The sequence below is a fragment of the Amblyomma maculatum genome, chromosome 2 (genome assembly GCF_055883805.1).
Source record: "Amblyomma maculatum isolate TAMU_Amacu chromosome 2, ASM5588380v1, whole genome shotgun sequence".
NCBI lineage: Eukaryota > Metazoa > Arthropoda > Arachnida > Ixodida > Ixodidae > Amblyomma > Amblyomma maculatum.
The window spans coordinates 218,439,641-218,461,191 of record NC_139345.1 but is presented as its reverse complement, the minus strand read 5'-3'; the positions used below and the strand labels follow the sequence as shown (position 1 = coordinate 218,461,191).

Sequence of the window (21,551 nt, the reverse complement as noted above, 5' to 3'; positions counted from 1 at the left end):
GGATCATATCGTACGTAATCCCTTCCTATGCCCTTTTTTGGCTCGGACGTGGTCTGCAGACGCGGCCTGCGGACGCGGTCTACGGACAGAATCTGTGAACATAGCGAAGTAATGTTTTCGCATTACTAAAAAGAAACCCTGAGTAATGCCTTGCATTCAAAGCAGATGTTGTCATGTACTCAGTGAAACGGCCGCGCAGCGGAAGCATTTTACATGGGCCTCCGAAGTAATATGCAGGACATTGTCAACACTTACCTCACAGATTTTGTAGCTGTCAATAGCGTTCCATTGATCACACTTTACTTGCATCTCGCAGCAACCGAAAGCATCGCTGTCCTTTACGAGTCGAGCCAGTGCACTACGGAACGCAACAGCCAGTCATGCTGTTTGCTTTCAGCCATCATGCCGTGTGCGCAACACAATAGCAACACACTGCACACAGCAAGCGCACAGCACGCTACACACCGTAAACACACTGCACACAACAAGCGCACAGCATCGCTGCACACTGTAAACGCACTGCAAGCGCACAAATCAGCTCCACGCAGCAGATACACGCCAAACACGCTACCTAGCACATTCAGCCGTTCAGCTAGCGTGATACAACATGGCGCAGTGGCGGCACAGGACCAGTCAAAGGCTGTCCCCACCCTGTACGGCGGCGCTAGTACCGAGACACCCTACACTTTAGTGGCCCAAAGTGCCCTCTAGAATTCGTTTTTAACAACTTCTATTTCAGAGCAAGTCCGACTAAAGGAAAGAGCACGCAGGCGATGAACGTGCAAGAGGGAACATGTGCTGCATCCTTTGCTGTGTCGTACCTGTCCGCGCTAACGACTTTTTGGCCTGTTCTGCGTCATTGCTTTGAGAAAGCCCAGGGGTAGAGAGCACTCCCAGCTTAGACTAGGAGCCTTTCCGCTCCACACATTTTAGCGGTAAATAAGTTGACGCTGATTGATGAGCTCAGTCGCTAAGCTTAGCTCTTCCATCCCTCTCCCTCTCATTACGTTTACTTTCTCCCTCCTTCGCTGTCACTGTTGAAGCCTCTTAAGGACACCTGAAATGGAAGTTGCTGAAAAATTCTAATGCAAGGAATCTGTAGAGATGATCTTTGTGAGTATTCAAGCCAAAGTAGAGAACTTTGCGTGCAGTCGACAACCTGCAAATAATTTAAAAAAAGCGCTCCTGGCGACACAAATGGACATGGCGACAATTGGGCTCATTGTACGGTCCCACAGTACGCCATCGCGACTTGTTTTCTTTTTCTTGCACGCCTGCATGGATAGAATTGAGTGAGGAGGTGCATCATTTTCGATCCCTCATATGTTCGGTGCTAATAAAGCTAGCGGAACTATTTTTGTGCCGGACAGACGATTGATAGTATGCCAATTACTTACGTGCGTCTTATAATTTTCGTAAATAACTTTTTATAGGCAATTTAAGAAGATGCCTGGGCGCAATGTACGATAATTCTTGAAACAATATTGTGCAATATGGTCGAACCAATTATAATTTAGTTAATGTTTTTTCATCGTGACTTTCAGATCTTGCATAAACATATACTCTTTTTGTGTGTTCGTTTTCTTCGTACCATAGTGGCTGGTATACAGGATTTGAAAATTTCGCTGCACTGTGTCGGCGACTGCCTACAAGCCTATTACAAAGGCTCGAGTTCGTGACTTGGATGGAGATTAGAGGCTGGGGTTGAGCTTGAAATCCTTGGCAAGGCTTCTTACGGTGTTTTTTCGCCGGCTACAGACTACGGCGGTTTGCTTGCAGCCATCCTGACACGATCTCGGACCCGCCGGCGTCCAAAGTTCCGTGCGGTTAATGTCAGTCTGACTCACATGCTCAGCGTTTACGTTTTCGGGTAGATCTTCTGTCTTTCAATGAAATATGAAACGTAAATAAAAACTGCTGCTAACATGCATGCGCAGGAAAAGTGCATATGTTTTCCAAAAGTTTGATGATTGCCATAAATTGTGCCACCCAACTTGGGGGCACGTAGGTGTGGAGCTCCACCCAACTATGAGGGCACATAGGTCTGGAGCTCGAAAGGAAAAAAACATATTATGGTGTAGGATGATGGCACTAAATAAACAGACACAGACACTGGCGCAGGCACACCACCAACCTCATCGCCTTTCTCTTTTGCATTCTCTCCTCCACACGCCCGCGCCGCGCGCTAGCACTGCGCTTCCTTCTTTTCCGCGCCGTTACATCTTTCCAACGAGGGGGGGGGGGAATGAAGAGGGACAGAAAACGCACTGGATATGTCCTAGCAGTTTACATTAGGTAGCGAAGTACTGGAAGTAGTAGGCGATTATGTCTACTTAGGACAGGTTGTAACCGCAAATCCGGACCATGAAAAGGAAATAACAAGAAGAATAAGATTGCGATGGAGCGCATTTGGCAAGCACTCGCAGATTATCACTATCAGCTTACCGGTATCGCTCAAGAGGAAAGTATACAACAGTTGCATCTTGCCTGTACTCACCTATGGGGTTGAAACGTGGAGGCTAACCAAGAGAGTTCTATTTAAGTTGAGGACAACCCAGAGGGCTATGGAACGAAAAATGGTAGGGGTAACATTAAGAGATAGGAAGCCTGCAGTGTGGGTCACAGAAATAACTCAAGTTACCGACATTCTAGTGGAAATTAAGAAGAAGAAATGGACATGGGCAGGGCATGTAGTGCGAAGAGAGGATAACCGATGGTCGCTGATGGTAACAAACTGGATTCCAAGGGAAGGAAATCGTAGCAGGTGGCGGCAGAAAGTTAGGTGGGCGGATGAGATTAAGAAGTTCGCAGGGGTCAAGTGGATGCAGCTAGCACAGAACCGGGTTAAGTGGAGAAATATGGGAGAGGCCTTCGCCCTGCAGTGGGTATAATCAGGCTGATGATGATGATGATGTCCCAGCAAACACACACACAAACGAAAACACAAAACACAAGGGATGGGCGATAACACACGAGGCCACACCAACACACCAACCGGGAAATGTCCAAATGAAGTCCCAGTCCACGTCAAAGTCTGAGAAGGCCATTCGGTGCTCACCATGTCCTCAAGCTATACCATCCCACGGCAACGGCCGCTCACTGCAGTGCAGCGGGGCGTAGACACTGCATTCAGGGCGCCATTTGTGATTGGTGGCGTCCAGCTTGCCCAGCAGCATATGCAGGACCCGGCGCTGGAACGTGGTGGCCACGCGTGAGTACCCACATTCCAGCATCGCGTATTGCTCACTCCGCGGCGGGTTGAAGTTGATGAGCAGGTAGCGTGTGTTCTGTCCACTTGGTCGAAGTTCAACGGATTGGGCTTGAAGACGTTCGGCTGGACAATGATACGCATGGCCTTGCTTTCTCTTCGGTCAGCGTAGACGTCGTGTTTGGCTCACATTTTGGTTCATTGGGCTTATCCTCATCCTCTCTTTTGTCATCCACGCACGACGAGGAGTTATCAGCCTAGGTCGTTTTATTCACGCACTCATCTGCCTGCTCATCTTCGCCGCTGCTACCCTCCGCAGCCTTGGTATCATTCTTGGTATTTCAGTCCACACCGCCCGTGATCGTGGGTTCCTTTAGCTCAGGCGCAAGATTGTACTTGCTTATGTTCAGTTTGGTCCGCATATGAAACCTTCCCTGCAACCACGATGGCGAAAACCAAAACCGATATCCTAGCTTGAGCACCTCGGATTTTTTGGCGCTTCGCTCTGCAGACACATCTTTGTCCAGCCGAGTGTTCGTCTTGGTGAGGTGTTGCAGGCGTTTCACATCCGCAGCAGTGGAACCATTCTCCTTTGCGAGATGGCCGCCCACATCATGCTGCAGCTGTTGCTTCTTTAGCCATTCTCGCGGCTTCCACTCAAAGCACACCAGCTACTCCGAGTGAGCAAGACCACCATCCATCTTGACTGCAGGTATCAAACGCCCCAGCAGCTCCCGCTCACACTTAGTTAACAATCTCTGTTCCAGCCTCTAGATTCTTTCGCATGCCTGGTCATCAATGTCTTCAGCTCCGTGCTCAACGCCTTGGCTTGGCCTTCGGCTTTTCGTTTGTAAGCCCATATGATCTCTTTCACCTCCCTGTTCCTGATGCGCAGGTCGTCATTCTTGGCCAGTTCGTCGTATAACTCGCGACGCAGCTGCCAGACAGCAGCTTCATGTGTCTGGGTAAGCAGCTCTCGGCATCCTCAGCCTCTGCCTTTTTTCGTGAAAGCGCGCTTACCTCACGGTCTCGACGATCTCGGACAGCTGGGCACGCAACTCCTCGAACAGGCAGGTCTTCTACGCGCAGCGCCGCTCCCGAGTGTCCAGGTGGCGCTGGTGCTCCGTCCGCTCCTCCTCCTGCTCCATCTAGTGCATCTTGCTCAGCTCTTTCACTTTGTCCTCGGAGGCAGCAAGTTGGACAAAGAGTTTCTTGGTCTCCTGGTCTAGCCGCTGCCGCAGCTGAGCGCACACAGCTTTCAGGTTTTGATTCAGGTAATCGAAAGCACAGTCATTAAAAGAAGACGCTCAGAATCCGTGCGTTGCCATTGTCGATGACGTACAAGTCTGTTGCCAATATTCATTTGAGAGATGTGGCCGTTAAAATATGTGCAGTTCGGCCTATTCTTGCCAGTTTGTCGAATCACAGTGGCCGCAACGATTGTGAATTCAAGTATGTTCTATTCGTTTTGCTGCTATTTTGGAGTGCCCTCTGCGGCAGTGGTTCCAGATATGCACGAATAAAGATTCTTAATAAAGAAAACGCTTCGAGCACATTGTTACATCGTTCTTGCTTACGGTTGAGAGAGATATTGTTGGGAACGAAGTACGCTCTACCCCGACCTGCCTGTGTACTTGCTGGGAATTGACACCTGGGTAGCTCCTGTCTGCTGCCTGTGACATACGTGGCAATGAATATGGTAGCTGCAGTTCGAGTACCGAGATCGAGGTCACCGTTCCCTTCGTTTCATGCACAAAATTGCAGATTCTGACGAATGTTTAATGCGTCTTGTGAGATTTTCGACATCGTTTATATTTTAAGCATTAAGGATGGAGCCTCAGGGAGAGCGAACTCGTCTCGTGAAATTTCGGTTTGTCCCCGTGTGCTCATGTTTCGGTACCTGGATGAAGCGAAATCAATATCCGGATGAAGAAGAACCTGGGACTGGATGCTGGCTTTCGGTTATATTCCGATGTCCCCTCAAAGTAGCCGTCGCCGGGACCTCAAATCTATTTAAGGATTACGCCAAACACACGTGCCTAGAACGCCCCTCGACGCTGGTGGTCGAGACGGCAGAGCATTAAGGTATTTGAAATCAAATCGGTCACTTTTGAAGAAGGGAATAAAGCAGCACGAGGCAAGATGAGGACCGAAAAAGATCAAGTGCCTCTATATTTGTCCCGTCTTACAACGCGCTGTTTTATTCCTTTTTTCAACATAGCCTTCTTCTGTGTCGCGTCGTCAGCTCATACGTCTCTCTGTTTAGCAGGTGGTTGTATATGGCTCGGGCAGCACTCGAAGGCGCTGCTTCTCTTACATTCCGGTAAGGCCAGCGTATCTTCGTTGCCACATGCGCATCGCGCTGTTCTACATTCCACCATCGTCAGACCTGCTTAAACTTAGCAATAGAGCCTAATGAAAGAATAGGTAGAGGAAAACAATTGTTGTGCGACTTATACGCCGCGGCAGAAGACTGCCCTGCCGACAAAGCCATGATTATTCGGAAGCTCACGAAGGTTAAAATCGCAACTGCCTAGCTGCACAAGTGCAGACGATCGCCATGAGACCGACTTAGTACGTCGCCTTGTTGGCAGAAGAAAAGCACATAGTGTGGTTTAGTTTTTGGGGTTTTAAAGTCCGAAAGCGACTCAGGCTATGAGAGTGGAGGGCTCCAGAAATTTCGACCACCTGGGGTTCTCTAACCTGCACTGACCGCACAAAACACGGGCGCCTTGCTTTTCGCCTCCATCGAAAAGCGGCCAGGACTCAATCCCGCATCCTTGGGCACAGTAGGCGAACGTTTTAACCACTGCATCATCACGGCGGGTGACGTAGTATGGTGCTGTGAACTAGGCCGATTTCAGGATTGTGGCTAATACCATCTTACAATCAAAGTGCTATGCCTGTACCCATTTCATGCTTACGTCTACTCTCAATTGTGAATGAGGCAGTAGTTTTTCTTTTGGTCTTTGGTCATCTGTATATTCAAAGCTGAGAAGGAAAGTTTGAAATAAAGCGCAAAGCGTTACTGCATGTTCCTACATTTCCTGTTTTGGTCTGCGTTTCGTGTGAATGCGGGAACCTACGAGCTCGTAAAGAACACAAGGGTTTTCTCGCACTCCACGTACCTTTCTTGTGCTCTCAAATCGTTTTTAATTACAATACAATCTACTAGCCAATAAAAGGCACGGGGACCATTTATCCCAATTTTGTGCCCAAAGGGTTCGATTTTTGAACCACACCATGAAGCTCACAATTCCTAGTGTTGCACGCTAAGATTTTTTGTTCCCCGACGGGCACGAATTCCACAGTTGTCGCTGGATCCTCGCTACGGAGCTTATAAGCACACCTCTTGGGCTTCAAACGTTTAACAAAGAGTGTGCCTAATTCACGCAGTAATTATCAATAACCCTAAGAGTCAACCAGCTTTCATTAAGACTTTCCTAACCCTTTCCGGTGTTTCCCAAGAGCAAACTTATGACGCGCACCGCCTTGTTGCCGGGCGGGTTTACATCAGGGAAGCCCAATGAGCTCTAGCGAATCCGGAGCAAAGGGCACCTACCTGCCACGAGTAGCAGGAGCAGCAGCACAAGCAGAGGGCAGAGCGTAGTGCGGCAGCCCATGGCGGTAGCACTTCAGCTGCAGGTCGACGCCGGTAGATTTTTGTGCGACGTGTTGGGCCGAGAGTAACTCTGCGTGTGTCTCAGTAACTACCGCGGAAGCGTCAGCCAGTCACGCGCGTTTTCAGGGGCGCCTTTTTATTGCCACTCAAGCTGCGGTCCTGTCTGGCTCCCAAAAAGGAAGACGCCTCATCAACGTCAACGCGCTTTCTCGCTAGCCGAAGGCGCTGCCGCGGCCACGCAGAGCTATTGCGTCTTGTGAGGGCGGTAAACGTTCCGAAGAATAAAATGTCTAACTACCCCGAGGCACGGCTTTCAATGAGCGTGAAATGCTTGCCTACACCCTAATCTGTCCACACTCAGGGTTTTGACAGTGTGGCGCTAGGTTTCTTTTCACAAAAACTGTGGACCCTCCGGGATTCAATGCATTGCTCACCATACATTACGGTTCATGTCCATAATGGCGTCTTCTCTGCGTGTTCATGCATATCAAAATCAGTGTATCTTTTTTATTAAATTGTGCTTCACAAAATTGATAGGAATGTTTATATATTTATATATTTAAAAATACTTCAGGGCAATGCTCTTGCCTTAGCAGAAGCGGCATCCGAACAAAAAAGTTGATCTGTATAAAGCGATTATATAACCAAAAAAACAATAACTGAGGACACGATTTCAACTTTGATGATATTAACAATGGAGACAAAATTCAGGAACACAGTACAACTGAGAAACTTTTGATTGAATGAAACGCTATTCCAGTGCATTTAGGAAATCACCGAAAAACAATTGTTGCCACTTTGTTCTACTCGTTTGCTGTTTTAGGGGAAAAGGGTCATAGTATAGGACGAAGGTAAAAAGTGGTTAGGTTGCCTCAGTGTGCTTCACTTTCATTGTGGAGTGTTACGCAATCTCCATGGCAGTAGAAACAGCGATAAATGGGAATGCGAAGAACAGTAGCAGTTACACCGATTACCGGACTGTGCTCATTGCCCTTCACCCTAGAAATGGGGTTATGTCATTGATTAGTAACATCATAAACAATATAACGTAAGCCACAATACCAGGACGCCACATAAAATTCTGCCAAGTTCCGAGTCAGTCAGTATTAATGGGAATGATGGAGCCGATGTGCGTCTTCCACACTCACAACTCAAGGAAACTAAGAAACTATGCATTCCATTCAACGAAATTTTGAAGCTAGTATACTGCAAGTTTAAAGAAAACTGGCAGTCATAATGAAACAATGCAGTAGAAAGCAGGCTGCACCTAATGAAACCCATCACAGGAGAATGGAAGTAGTGCTCTCATCAAGAACGTTACATTGAGGTCATTTTATGTCGCCTATGCCTTGAAAACACACACACACACACACACACACACACACACACACACACACACACACACACACACACACACACACACACACACACACACACACACACACACACACACACACACACACACACACACACACACACACACACACACACACACACACACACACACACACACACACACACACACACACACACACACACACACACACACACACACACACACACACACACACACACACACACACACACACACACACACACACACACACACACACACACACACACACACACACACACACACACACACACACACACACACACACACACACACACACACACACACACACACACACACACACACACACACACACACACACACACCTTACACGCAGCTGTATTCTTGGGAAACAGAACAGACCGACATTCGGGTTGTGTGTAGACGAGGGGATATTTTATGCTCATAATAAACGTTGAAAAATAAAAAACTCGGGAAAAACACCAAATTCTTTGATCAACACATTCTTTTTCATCCCCGTCTACCCTTAGCACAAGATTCACTCGTCAGCACTTCAACTTTAATTTCATTCCTAAAAGAAGCAAATATCTCAAATCAGTCATAAAATGTTAGAGCGGTTTTTAGGCGTTTTTGACTAATATGAAATTGTGAACATTGTTTGACACATGGTGTATTTAGTAGCTTACCTGCAATTAAAGCCAACTAAAGCGAAAAAAAAAAACATGCACCTGTGACAAACTCTTTAGAGAGTTCAGTAGGATATGTTGCTCGATGAGCTGCTTGGTTTTTTATGTGCTTTGTTTGTTTTAACCATAAAATCTTCATTGAAAGCTGTGGCAACGCTTTGTGCACAATGTCGCCAAAATTAAGCGACCCTTCTGCTTGAAAAACATGGAGGAATCGGCGAAATAATTGCTTTTACCAGAAATTTAATAATGTTTTGAAATGAGCCCTTTTACTAAGTGAATGCTGCTTCACATACTGAAATATTTTCCTATGTCTTCTGTCTCCACTCCAACTGGCCTCGTTATTGGCTTAAGAGCAGCATGTTTTGATTTCATCAACACATGCAATGAACACTGCGTCTGGGCATCCAACTTCCTGGCGTTCACTTTGTCGGACACACAAGGGATCCGCCGGTCAGTGCATATCGAGTGAAGTCTAGCGCACAGTACTCCACCTAGCCTACCTCTTACCCGTGCCTACCTAGCCTACCCGTGCGTAAGTGTCCTGCATAAATGTCAAACGCCGGAGAGTAATGCACACAAACTTGGTGTCGTAGATCTCGGTTTAACCAACTCCGGCTCGACGCTATGGGCGCACGTAGTAAGAGATGTATGCGAACCGACACAAGCCAGCGCTACATAATAGAAAACGAACGTTCGAGGCGGAATGCTTCTTCGGAACAAAGACACATTAAGACTGAAAAACGAGTACAAACCTCAACCCTCAGACGTTTGGGCACCATTGCGCAGCTTGCACCAGGAGCGGCGCTCTGCAGGGAATGCACCAGGCTTCAGCAGCATACGTCACTCCAAGCTTAACTTCGCCTGTCATGCCGGGCTCCGTATGTAACAGTCGTGTTTTCACTGGCAGCCAATCACTCCGGCTAGCACGGCGTACGAAATCAAACCGCCGCCTGTCGTTGATATCACTGAGGATGAAGTGCTACACCGCTTCCTGCTCGGCCTTCTTCGCTGGTCAGCTACGCATTAGAGCGCATGGCTAATGGTACAGCACGAGTAGAACCCCAAGGATAGCGCAGTAAGCTACTCAACGGACGGAAGTACTGCGCTTGAGTAAAGAACTGTGTGGCTGAAACTTTGTAGGCGGCGTGCAAGTTGCAGTGAATGGAGCGAAATCGAACGATGATATGCGTCCATGCAACAAGAGGCGACGAACATGTTGCACCGTCGCCGGGCTGAAGAGGGTCTCGCTGCGACACTGCCGCGCAGTCATACGCGCTATGCCGCGTCACATCGCTTTGCACGCGTCATGATCATGTCTGTGGTGCGGCAGACTAAGCATTTCTTTAGGGATATTAATAAAGTCAAATTGAAATATGTTAATTGCAAAGCCTGAAAATTGCTGCAAGAAACCTCGGTTCATTCAGAAGTCGCGTCACATGGTCATTTCGGCTCCACCGCTTGGTGTCTCTAACTCTTTAGGCTTCGCCGTCAAGTGAATGATGAGACAGCATGAGTGGCACCCGTCTGCCGGCTTCGCTGATGGTTATTCGGTGACGAACATACGTTTTTCCCTCAAAATAGCAGGGACACTTAAGGCGCGCTATGGCGTCTACTGTTAAGGCAAGGAGTTCTAATTTTCCTGCTGCCCTTCAGTCACTCCTGTGTCCACACGAGACAGTATAGGTTGCTCAACCAAAACCATATGGCAGCTCCGTGTATTTTCTTTTACGCGCTAGCCTATACAAATGCAAATGCCTTCATTTCAACACCTGAGTGTTGATATAAAGCTGGTTTCGCAAGAAACCAGACGCTGCCGCCGTAGATGGAGTTCGGAAGAATACCGTCGAGCCTGCAGCTCCGTCTTTAAGTGCGTGGTGGTGTGCCGGCTCCCTGTGCGGTTCCTCGGTGGCGTGCCTACACTTTCCTTTAACACAAATTGGGCAAATCAAGGCGCCGTAAAGATAATTTCTTTTATTTGCGGGAACCCCTTATAAGCTTCGAATTATTGCCCTGTGTGGTGAATTCTACTTTTTATATATAAGAAAACGTCCCAGCCTCCGCCTTTTTTGAGAACTTAATGTAGAGAGTAGGTTCAGCCAAACGCGTGGCGGCCCTGCCGTCGGCCGGATTTTAATCATCTTGTGAATATAGTGCTCTTGCTTCAGGCTTGTTGTTTCCGTGACATGCTCTTTGATCTCTTAACTGCAAATATGTTGTGGTTCTGTCAAAGTATTATTGGTATTTTATCCAAAAACAGCAATAAAAATACATTTGGTGGTATTTACAGAATACAATGTTTTCATTGGTGATCGCAAAGTCACGAAGTTGAGTCTGGCGTAACCACAGTACGGGAGTATTTTAGTGCAGTCGGCTTAATATACGACTGCGTTCTCTGCGACTAAAGTTATTTACTCACGGAAACCCAGAAACAGAAAACAAAAAGGCTCGAGAGAGAGAGAGAGAAGACACCTTTAATTAGCCGGATAGTTATATAGGGCCGAGTTACATTGTCTTACTAGATGGCCAGCAGGTCAAGTCTGTTGGCGACCTCATAGGCGCGCTTGAGGATCCGGTTGTATGCCCGGATCCGAGCTACGCAGCAGGGTCTCCCAGTCATCTGGATGCAGGATTTCTCCTAATTCGGGAGGCGGGGGGGGGGGGGGGGGGAGTCCTCCTTGCATCCCCAGAGTACATGGTTGATTGTAGCTCTCCTATCGCACAGTGTGCAGTCAGGAGAAAATTGGCTGCGGAAAACGTTTCAGAGAACTACCGGGTTTGGAAAGGAGGTTGTTTGGAGTCGCCTCCAGGCAATTTCGTGTTCTTTACTAAGCCGCTTGCGCGGGGGGTGAAAACTTCCTTTGTTCGAGGCGGAAGTGGTGGGTAAGTCATGAAATGATATCAGGTTATCCTTGGCTGTCCCCAGAGTGGAGGGGGTCGCCGACCGGCCGACTAAACCCCGGGCTGTCTGGTGAGCCGCCTCGTTTCCAGGTTCCCAGAATGTGCTGGTACCCAAATCAATTCCATGTCCCTATGTGGGAAGGGAATCATATTGTTACGATGAAATAAGAAGGGTTGTTTATTTACAGTGCTGATGTATCGGAACAAGATGAAGCCTACTAGCGCCCCGAGACCAACGCTTCTTCCTCCTCTTCTGTCACACCATCACCATCCTTCATCGTCGTCATTAGCGTGACATTTCCCCCCTACTCAGACGAAGCCCTCTGGGCGTGTTCGTGAGTCGTGCGAGGCTGACACGGCTTCAAGCGGGCAACATGACACAGTTCGGTTTTGGCAGACCGGCGACCCGATGCTGTCAGGCGGGCTATTCCATAAGTTAAATCACTAATGCGTTTGATAACCACATATGGGCCGTCATAATGGGCCAAGAGTTTTTGATGTAGGCCACGGCGCCGAATTGGACGCCATAGCCAGACTAAATCACCTACAGAGTACGTGACCCGCCGGTGACTGGCATCGTATCGCACTTTAGAACGTTCTTGTGAAGCACCAGACCGTAATCGGGCGATTCTCCGAGCTTCTTCGGCGAGACAGAGGGTCTGAGCCAGGCAGGGGTCTTCACGGCTTGTGAAGGGCAGGATAGTATCCAGAGAGTAGCGTGGTGGTCTGGCATAGAGCAGAAAAAATGGACTGTACCCAGTCGTCTCATGCGTGGCGGTATTAAACGCATACGTGATGAAGGGCAGTATGGTGTCCCAGTTCTTATGCCCTGCGTCCACATACATGGCTAGCATGTTGATAAGCGTTCTGTTGACGCGCTCAGTCAAGCCATTTGACTGGGGATGGTATGGCGTCGAGTGTCGGAAAGTTACGGCGCATAAACGCATGAGCTCTTCAACAACATCAGCAGTGAATTGTCGGCCCCGGTCAGTGATGACAATTCGTGGCGGCCCGTGTCGTAAGATGACTGAGTGCAGCAAGAAAAGCGATACCTGGTGCGCCGTAGCAGATGGAAGAGCGGCGGTTTCACAGTAACGTGTGAGATAGTCCACGCAGATTACAATCCAGCGATTTCCATCCACGGACTTCGGAAACGGACCTACGAGGTCAATGCCTACTTGATCAAACGGTGCTGTCGGGGTCTTCACAGGGTGCAGCAAGCCAGACGGAGTTGCAGTTGGACGTTTGTGGCGTTGACATTGCTTGCAACTGGCAACGTATTGTTCAACCGTCGAGCGCATTCTGGGCCAGTAAAATCTTTCTTGAGCACGGTGGAGTGTTCGAACCGATCCCAAATGCCCAGAAGTTGGATCATCATGCATAACACGCAATACGTCCGTGCACAACGTCTTGGGAACTACGAGTAGGTATCGCTGGCCGACAGGCGAATAACTCTTTTTCCATAGGAGGCCATCACGTACACAAAAACGGCTTGTAGGTACGCTGGCTTGGGCGGCGGCAAAGAGAGGCTGAAGACTGCTATCATTTTGCTGTTCCCTTTTGAAAACATTCGTGTCGGGGAACGCTGGCTCGAGGGTCGATATAAAATTGTCGAAATCGTCACTGTCAGGTCCAGTCGTGGCCATTGGCATCCTAGAAAGACAATGTGCGTCTGCATGACGCCTCCCGCTTTTGTACACCACGGCAAAGTCATACTCCTATAACCGGAGGGTCCAGGGTGCGAGGCGGCCACATGGGTCTCGAAGGTTCCGCAGCCAACAGTGAATGATGATCAGTTACGATAGTAAACGACCGTCCGTACAAATATGAACGGAAACGCTGCACAGCGAAAACTACAGCTAGGCATTCCTGTTCGGTGACTGTGTAGTTTCGCTCCGGCTTGCTCAGGGTACGACTTGCGTACGCGATAACATGCTCTCGTTCATCGTGCCGTTGGACAAGGACTGCCCCGAGACCGATTCCACTAGCGTCCGTGTGAACTTCTGTCACTGCAGCAGGATCGAAGTGACGTAGGATGGGTTTCGATATTAAAAGAAACTTCAGTTGACGGAATGACGCGTCGCAGTCTGGTGTCCAGTTAAAAGTAGAGTTTTTGTGGAGAAGGCACGTCAATGGGTAAGCAACCTCAGCAAAGCGATGTATAAAGCGTCTAAAATACGAGCACAATCCTAGAAAACTGCGCAACTCCTTCACTGTCTGCGGGGGTTTAAAAGACTCAACAGCGGCAGTTTTCTGGCGATCCGGCATTACACCATCACCATTGACAAGGTGTGCTAGCACCAGCGCTTGGCGCTCTCCAAAGCGGCACTTTTTGGAGTTCAGAATTAGGGCGGCGTTGTGCAGACAATTCAAGACACGTACTAGACGGTCATTGTGTTCTTGGAAGGATTTCCCAAATATGACGACATCGTCCAGATAGCAAAGAAAAATGTCTCATTTTAAGCCGCGCAAAACTGTGTCCATAAAGCGTTCAAATGTAGCTGGCGCATTACACAGCCCGAATGGCATAACATTAAACTCATAAAGGCCATCTGGCGTTACGAAGGCTGTTTTTTTTTTATCCGCAGGGTCCATTGGAATTTGCCAGTAGCCAGATCTGAGATCAAGACAAGAAAAATAGGACGCACCAGAGAGGCAGTCGAGGGCATCGTCTATGCGAGGAAGAGGATAGACGTCCTTTTTCGTAACAGAATTTAGACGCCGATAATCGACGCAGAATCGCCACGAACCGTCTTTCTTGCGTACAAGAATAACAGGGGCAGCCCAGGGGCTAGATGACTCCTGTATCACCTTCTTCCGTAGCATGTCCTCCACTTGCTCATGAATGACTTTGCGTTCAGATGGGGACACGCGATATGGCTTTTGACGAATGGGACGAGCCGAACCAGTGTCGACGCTATGGGTCCGATGTGCAGGGCGAGAGGTTGGTCCATCTGTTTCAGAAAAGTCAAACATAGGCGAAAAAGGTAAAAGAATATCCACAAGAGTATGGCGTTGAGGTGAGCTGAGATCGGCGCTGATCATGCGGATGATCGAAGTTTCATCAGCAGGCAGAGGTACGGTGGCACTCATAGCATCTGTGACCAAAGCAACGACGTGGGGCGCATTGGGTCCACAGGAGGCAAGCTTCAATCCCGTTGGTAAAACTGCGGGTTCGGACGATGGATTGATGGTCCATAACGAGGCACTACCGTGATGCACGGAGATCATACAGTGAGGGATAATTACATTTTTCTTCAGGCATGCTGAGTGAACTGGGTGCACCACGGCCTGGAATGAAACTTTCTCAAGAAGTGGAACGGATACGGGGACGAACATGGCAGACAAGGGTGGAACTACGGTGTCTTCGGTAATACTAAAAACTGTTTCTTCATCACAGCCACTTTCAAAAAGTGTCGGCAGATGCGAGCCATCAAAATGAACCTCTTGACTTCGGCAGTCCACGGTAGCGCCGCAAAACTTCAAGAAGTCCATTCCTAAAATGATGTCATGCGTAGAGTGGGGTAAGACTACGAATTCGGCTTGAAAACTTGCACCACCAACAGACACTTGCGCACTACACACACCCAGTGGTCGCAACGCTTCTCCACTTACTCCACAAAACGTTGAAGCACGGTCATATTCAAACATCACTTTGCGTCCCAACAAGCGCCTAAACTGATTACTCATCACAGACACAGTCGCACCCGTATCTACCAAAGCTAATGTACACACACCATCAATGAACACACGAATTTTGTTTTCGAGCATTGCAGTTGGAGGGATGTTGGCCCACAGCACATTTCCAGCGGCCTCACCCCCATCGGTCGTGCTGGTTAGTTTTCCGGATGGGGCGGCATGGGGCGCCGCCGCGGTGATGGAGAACGACGGGCACGGAAGGCGGGTGGAGGAGTAACACTTCGCTCAGATGCTGGGGAATGGTCGCGGAGATTCCCGTTCTGGATGTTGCCGAAGTACCCACGGGGAGTGGATTGCTGGAAAACGGGGCTGTATTGCCGATTGTTAGGTACTGCTGGAGGCACCGGGCGGTTATAGCGTGGCGGGAACCTACTGCGGCAGTACCTGGCGATGTAAACCTTCGACGCCGCAGCGGTAGCATATCGGTGGGGAAGGTATAAAATGGTGGTGTGGATACGAGCCAGGCACAGCAGGGCGCATCGTAGGTCTGGCTGAATGCTCACACTGCACAGGAATCCTTGTAGATCGAATAGAAGATCTAGGTGCACTTGAGGTGACGTCATACCTTGGGGCTTCAAGCATCGATGCAGTCGGGTTGGCAAAATGCATTGGCGGGTAGTCAATAGAAGCTGCAATTTCAGGAGCGTGAGAGAAATGCTGTACTTGAATCGCTTGCGGTGGTGAAGCCCTGCCGTCTAGAGGCCCTCTGGAAAGAAACCTCAGCAGATTCATGCAGGGGAAGCGTGTTGATCCGTAGAAGTTCATCGCGCACGATTTGTCGGATAGTTGACGGAAGATCTAGTTGGGCATGGTCATCCTCCTCCTCCTCCTCTTCTGTCACACCATCACCATCCTTCATCGTCGTCATTAGCGTGACAATATTAAGAATATTTAGAGTAGATTGAGGTGCAGCGGTGGCGTAGCGTCATCAAGAATATGGAGAAGATAGTCAAAGTAGCCGAGGAGTTCTATACAGATCTCTACAGTAGCCAAAGTAGTCAGGACCGTAATGAGATTGGCTTTAGGGAAAAACAGTCAGACGTTCCAACAGCGACGAAGGACGAGGTCAAGAAAGCATTACAAACTATGAAAAGGGGGAAATCAGCTGCAGAAGATCAGATAACTACAGATTTGTTGAAGGACGGGGGGGATATCGCGCTAGAAAAACTGGCCACCCTGTTTACGCAGTGCCTGGTGTCATCGACGGTACCGGAACCCTGGAAGAATGCAAACATTATCCTCATTCATAAGAAAGGGGACTCTAAGGACCTTAAAAATTACAGACGAATCAGCTTATTGTCTGTTGCAATAAGGTATTTACTAAGGTAATCGCTAATAGAATCAGGACAACCTTAGACTGCAATCAAGCAAAGGATCAAGCAGGCTTTCCAAAACGGTACTCTACTATCGATCATATCCATACCATCAACCAGGTGATAGAAAAATGCTCAGAATATAGCCAGCCCTTATACATAGCATTCATTGATTACGAAAAAGCATTTGACTCAGTAGAAACCTCGGCGGTGATGCAGGCATTGCAAAATCAGGGGTAGATGAGCCGTGCGTGAAAGTGCTGGAAGATATATGCATATAGTGGCTGCACAGAAACCATAGATCGACATAAAGAAAGTAACAAAATTTCTATAAAGAAAGGAGTTAGGCAAGGAGACACAATCTCCCCAGTACTACTCACAGCTTGCTTAGACGAAGCATTCAGAGACTTGGAATGGGAGCAGTTAGGGATAAGGGTAGATGGAGAATACCCCAGTAATCTGCGATTTGCTGATGACATCGCCTTGCTAAGCAACTCGGGGGATGAACTGCAAATAATGATTGATGACCTAGACAGAAAAAGTAGAAAGGTATGCTTGAAAATCATTATGCAGACGACTAAGGTAATGTTCAACAGCCTCGGAAAGGAAGCGAAGTTTACATTAGGTAGCGGAGTACTGGAGGTAGTAGGCGAATATGTCTACTTAGGACAGGTAGTAACCGCAGATCCGGACCATGAAAAGGAAATAACAAGAAAAGTAAGATTGGGATGGAGTGCATTTGGCAAGCACTCGCAGATTATGACTGGCAGCTTACCGGTATCGCTCAAGAAGAAAGTATACAATAGTTGCATCTACCTGTACTCGCCTATGGGGCTGAAACGTGGAGGCTAACCAAGAGGGTTCTACTTAAGTTGAGGGCAGCCCAGAGGGCTATGGAACGAAAATTGGTAGGGGTAACATTAAGAGATAGGGAGCGTGCATAGTGGGTTCAAAGAAATAACTCAAGTTACCGACATTCTAGTAGAAATTATGAAGAAGGAATGGACATGGGCTGGACATGTAGTACGAAGAGAGGATAACCGATGGTCGCTTAGGGTAACAAACTGGATTTCAAGGGAAGGAAAGCGTAGCAGGGGGCGGCAGAAAGTGAGGTAGGCGGATGAGGTTAAGAAGTTAGCAGGGGTCAAGTGGATGCAGCTAGTACAGAGCCGGGTTAATTGGAGAATTATGGGAAAGGCCTTCGCACTGCAGTTGGTATAGTCAGGCTGATGATGATGAGAGTAGATTGTGCAATTCTACCACGGGCGAAATTTTGTATGGCTGTCTTGGGGTCGCTGATGTTAATATCTGCCTCTGAACTTGTAATGGCTAAAGCGATGTCTGCCTTCTTAGCCATTGCGGATGTGCGTACACGGATGGAGGCCGAGAGGGCTGTGGCGTGTGTTTTCGTAACCCCTGCCACTGCAAATTCTCTTTTTGGAGCTGCATACTCAGCCGTATCAATGTAGGTAACACCCGGTTGGTGCTTATGAGTCTTATGAAGAGCCAGGGCCCTGGCCATCCTCCTACCTTCGTGGTATATAGGATGCATGTTTTTGGGAAGAGGCTGAATAGTGAGCCGTTTCTTGATTGGTGTGGCTAGATCTCTCGGTTCATCTATTTCTGGCCCTGAATTTGGATTCAGTGCGCCGAAGATGCTTTTGCCTGTTTTAGTTTTTGTCAGCCGCGCCATATGTGTGGTGATGTGGGCCGCGCAATGTTACTCGACTGTGTTGTGAATGCCGAGTTGAAGAAATATTTCTGTAGATGTGTAGTGAGGAAGCCCTAGTGCCGCTTTGAATACTTGTCTGATGAGGCACTCCAGGCTGGTCTTCTCTGCGGCATAGAGCTGTAGGTAGGGCACTGAGTAGGTGAAGCGGTTAAGGACAATGCCTGCATTAATCGGCACAGGTCTTTCTCATGCCCCTTCTTCTGTTGGCAATTCGTTTCATGAGACAGATCGGTGGTGGCAGAAAACCTGTTAATCGTCTCCGCATTCTAGCCATTACTCTGTATGAAGAGGCCCAACACCCTCAGTGTCTGGACTTCTAGTATGGGTTGTCCGTTAACCTTAACAGTAAAGCTCGAGAGAAAACTTGCAGAACGCTATTTAGTGCACCAGGCTCTTACATGAAAACGGCTTCAACGCGCTGAAGGCCTCGATGCGCAGTAAATTCGCCATCGGCGTTGTGAGGGAAAAATCGCTGCCAGGTGGCCTGGACGAACATCGATTCTTGGTTGGCTTAACGAGACCACATAGAAGTTTGGGTGGATCTGCAAACTAGGCTTCTTTATGTTTTAGGAGGGCAGAGGAATAAGGATCAACATTACAGTTTCTTAGATGCTGACACAGATACGCTACTCTAAGTCGCGCAGACATGTTCATGCGGCTTGGATAAAGCGGGGCAGTACATGTCGGGTGGTGGCCGCGTCATGTCCGATAATGATTTTTGCTGCCTTTTAACCCGTCCTCTGACCCCAGAAGGCCGTGCTCGTGGATCAACAGGAGCAATTGGCAGGCCTGTGTATTTTATTTTGCGAAATAATGTGTAATGCTGGTTATGCTGAAAAGCGGCCGCTGCTTTCGCAACTGACATGGTTATCAGACTCCGAAGTCTAGTAATGACCATAAAGGATAAGTTTCAAGGTGGCAGTACAAAATTATGCAGAGCATCCTGCCTTTCATGTTGAAAATTTCCGTTTTAGCCGATCATATGAAATTATAGGAATGAGGGAGAGGATATGAAATCAGAAAGTGTAGCTGTTTCATATGAATTTCGAATTCTTTCTATATAATTTCGGTATAATGTTCTTGTGGTCATACGGAGTCCGTATTATCCATATCCACTCTATACGTTTCGCGCGCTGTCGATAATTGCTCGGGGAAAACTTCAAATTATGCGGCTGATACTATGGGAAGTTTCGCTAGGATTGAAAAGCAATATTAAACATTGTCATGCAGAAGTGACCAAAGACGCGACCTGTTTCCTATGTGGGACACGAGATATGCCTGCAGCTTAGTAGAACACCTAAGCTCTGCCATTAGTAAATGACGCAACCGCCTTAATTAATGGCTCCTGAATGCTAGTGGCCCTTGTAGATATTCCTTTGCATATACATGTACTGGCTCAATCTCCGATATCCTAATTCACCCTCTATTATGCCGCTCCTTAGCACACAGTCGCAAGCTGGCATATGATCTGAAATATGAAGAAGTGATTTCCCAAACCCTCCGAACATGATGACGTGGCTCAGGCTAAATTCTATTACCATCTCACCCACCCATCCTAGAGGAGCAACTCGACTTGGCATCTGCCACGGCCATGTAATATGGTATCCTGACGTTACACAACCCCACGACCAACCAGTGACCGCCAATATGTAATCTGTGAACGAACGAAAGGTACGTTTGTAGTTTTTCCCTTACTCCGGCGACAACGCCAGCACCGGATTTTGTGGGCACTGCCGCCTAATAGGCAGGTGTATGAAGACTAATTTGGAAGAGAAGCTGCAATTGATTTCCGATAATGAACGTCATTCGAACACTGCGAATTATTTTATTGGTGCGACATAGTGTAGCGTAATGCCTAAGCATTGTATCGCTATGTAGGCGCGTTTCGAAAGGACGTGACCTTGTCGGAGCTGTAAAAGTGGAACTGGTTGGAATTTCGGAAAGAGAAGGGTACCATGGCAGAAAGGAAAGATGTGTATGTGAGAAAAAATTGATGTGAGTTAATTAGGTAATTATTTAGACCAAATTAAGTCTGTAATTTGGAGTCATGATGACCGCCAACCAACTTAAAGTTTCGGTTCTCAGCTTCTGGTCACGTGTGTGAGTGCAGAAATGTGAAAACCGGAGCGTTCCTCCTGCCCACGGTACATCGCACGCCCCTTTTCGAACCCAACCAGCGTTGCGTTGCACGCATTAAGTGCACCGGCGTTCTATATTGGTTTACAGGAAAGGAAAGGCGCAGTAGCTGTCACTAGCGGGATCCTGCTGACACATCTCGCGGACAACCCATCAACGCTTAGACTTACGCAATCTCTTCAGAGCAGACTCTGCAGTGATCTCGGAAAATTTGTCTGAGTACTGGACTTTAAATTCCGTTCCCTCTCCTCCGTTTAGTTTAATATTAATGCTGGTAACAATATTAAGAATTGCAAGAGATTCTGTAACGTTCTGACAACGGGAAAGCAAAAGCCAAGTTAGAGATTCTGCTGATATGCCGGTGACTAGAACTGATCATGTGCTTCCGATGAACCGCGTGTTCCGATCGTCGGGCTGCGGCCTCATCCATAGCTGCATACTAGCAACGGCCGTTACGACAAAAGGCATTTGGAATTGCTCCATTGTATTCAGTTATAGTGTACTTTTGCGGTCTTCCCACCGCGACTAGAGCCTTGTGAGTCATCCCCAATAGAGATGTGGATTGAAGCTCTGAGCCACTCGGTGACTGTAAGACGGGCGAGTGCACTGCGAGCATGCTGCCGCAGTTTCCAGAATGTTCTACGCAGAAGTTTTCTGCAAAGGTGACGTCTTCCCACACAACGTTTGTTTTAGGGTAAAAACAACCACTGGGCGTCAGAAAATAAGCACAGACACGAGCGCAAAACCACGGGCGCTCATGTTCGTGCTTATTTTCTGTCGTCCCGTGGTTGTGCGTTGTTTTTAATCTAAATTATGAAGCAGCTAGCCCAACACTATTCATTTTTGCAACTTTTGTTCTTGTTGCAGTTTCGCAACAGCAGGTCCTTGATGGAGGTTGCA

General features: G+C 48.1%; 1 long non-coding RNA gene across 1 annotated transcript in view; it reads right to left on the bottom strand.

The window, feature by feature from the left end:
• The window catches only part of LOC146201306 (uncharacterized), a 106,335-nt gene extending 105,698 nt beyond the window's left edge, over positions 1 to 637 (bottom strand). The window contains exon 1 of the long non-coding RNA XR_014704874.1: positions 256 to 637. This is a non-coding gene — a long non-coding RNA (uncharacterized LOC146201306). The remainder of the gene's footprint in view (positions 1 to 255) is intronic.
• Positions 638 to 21,551: the final 20,914 nt, after the last annotated feature.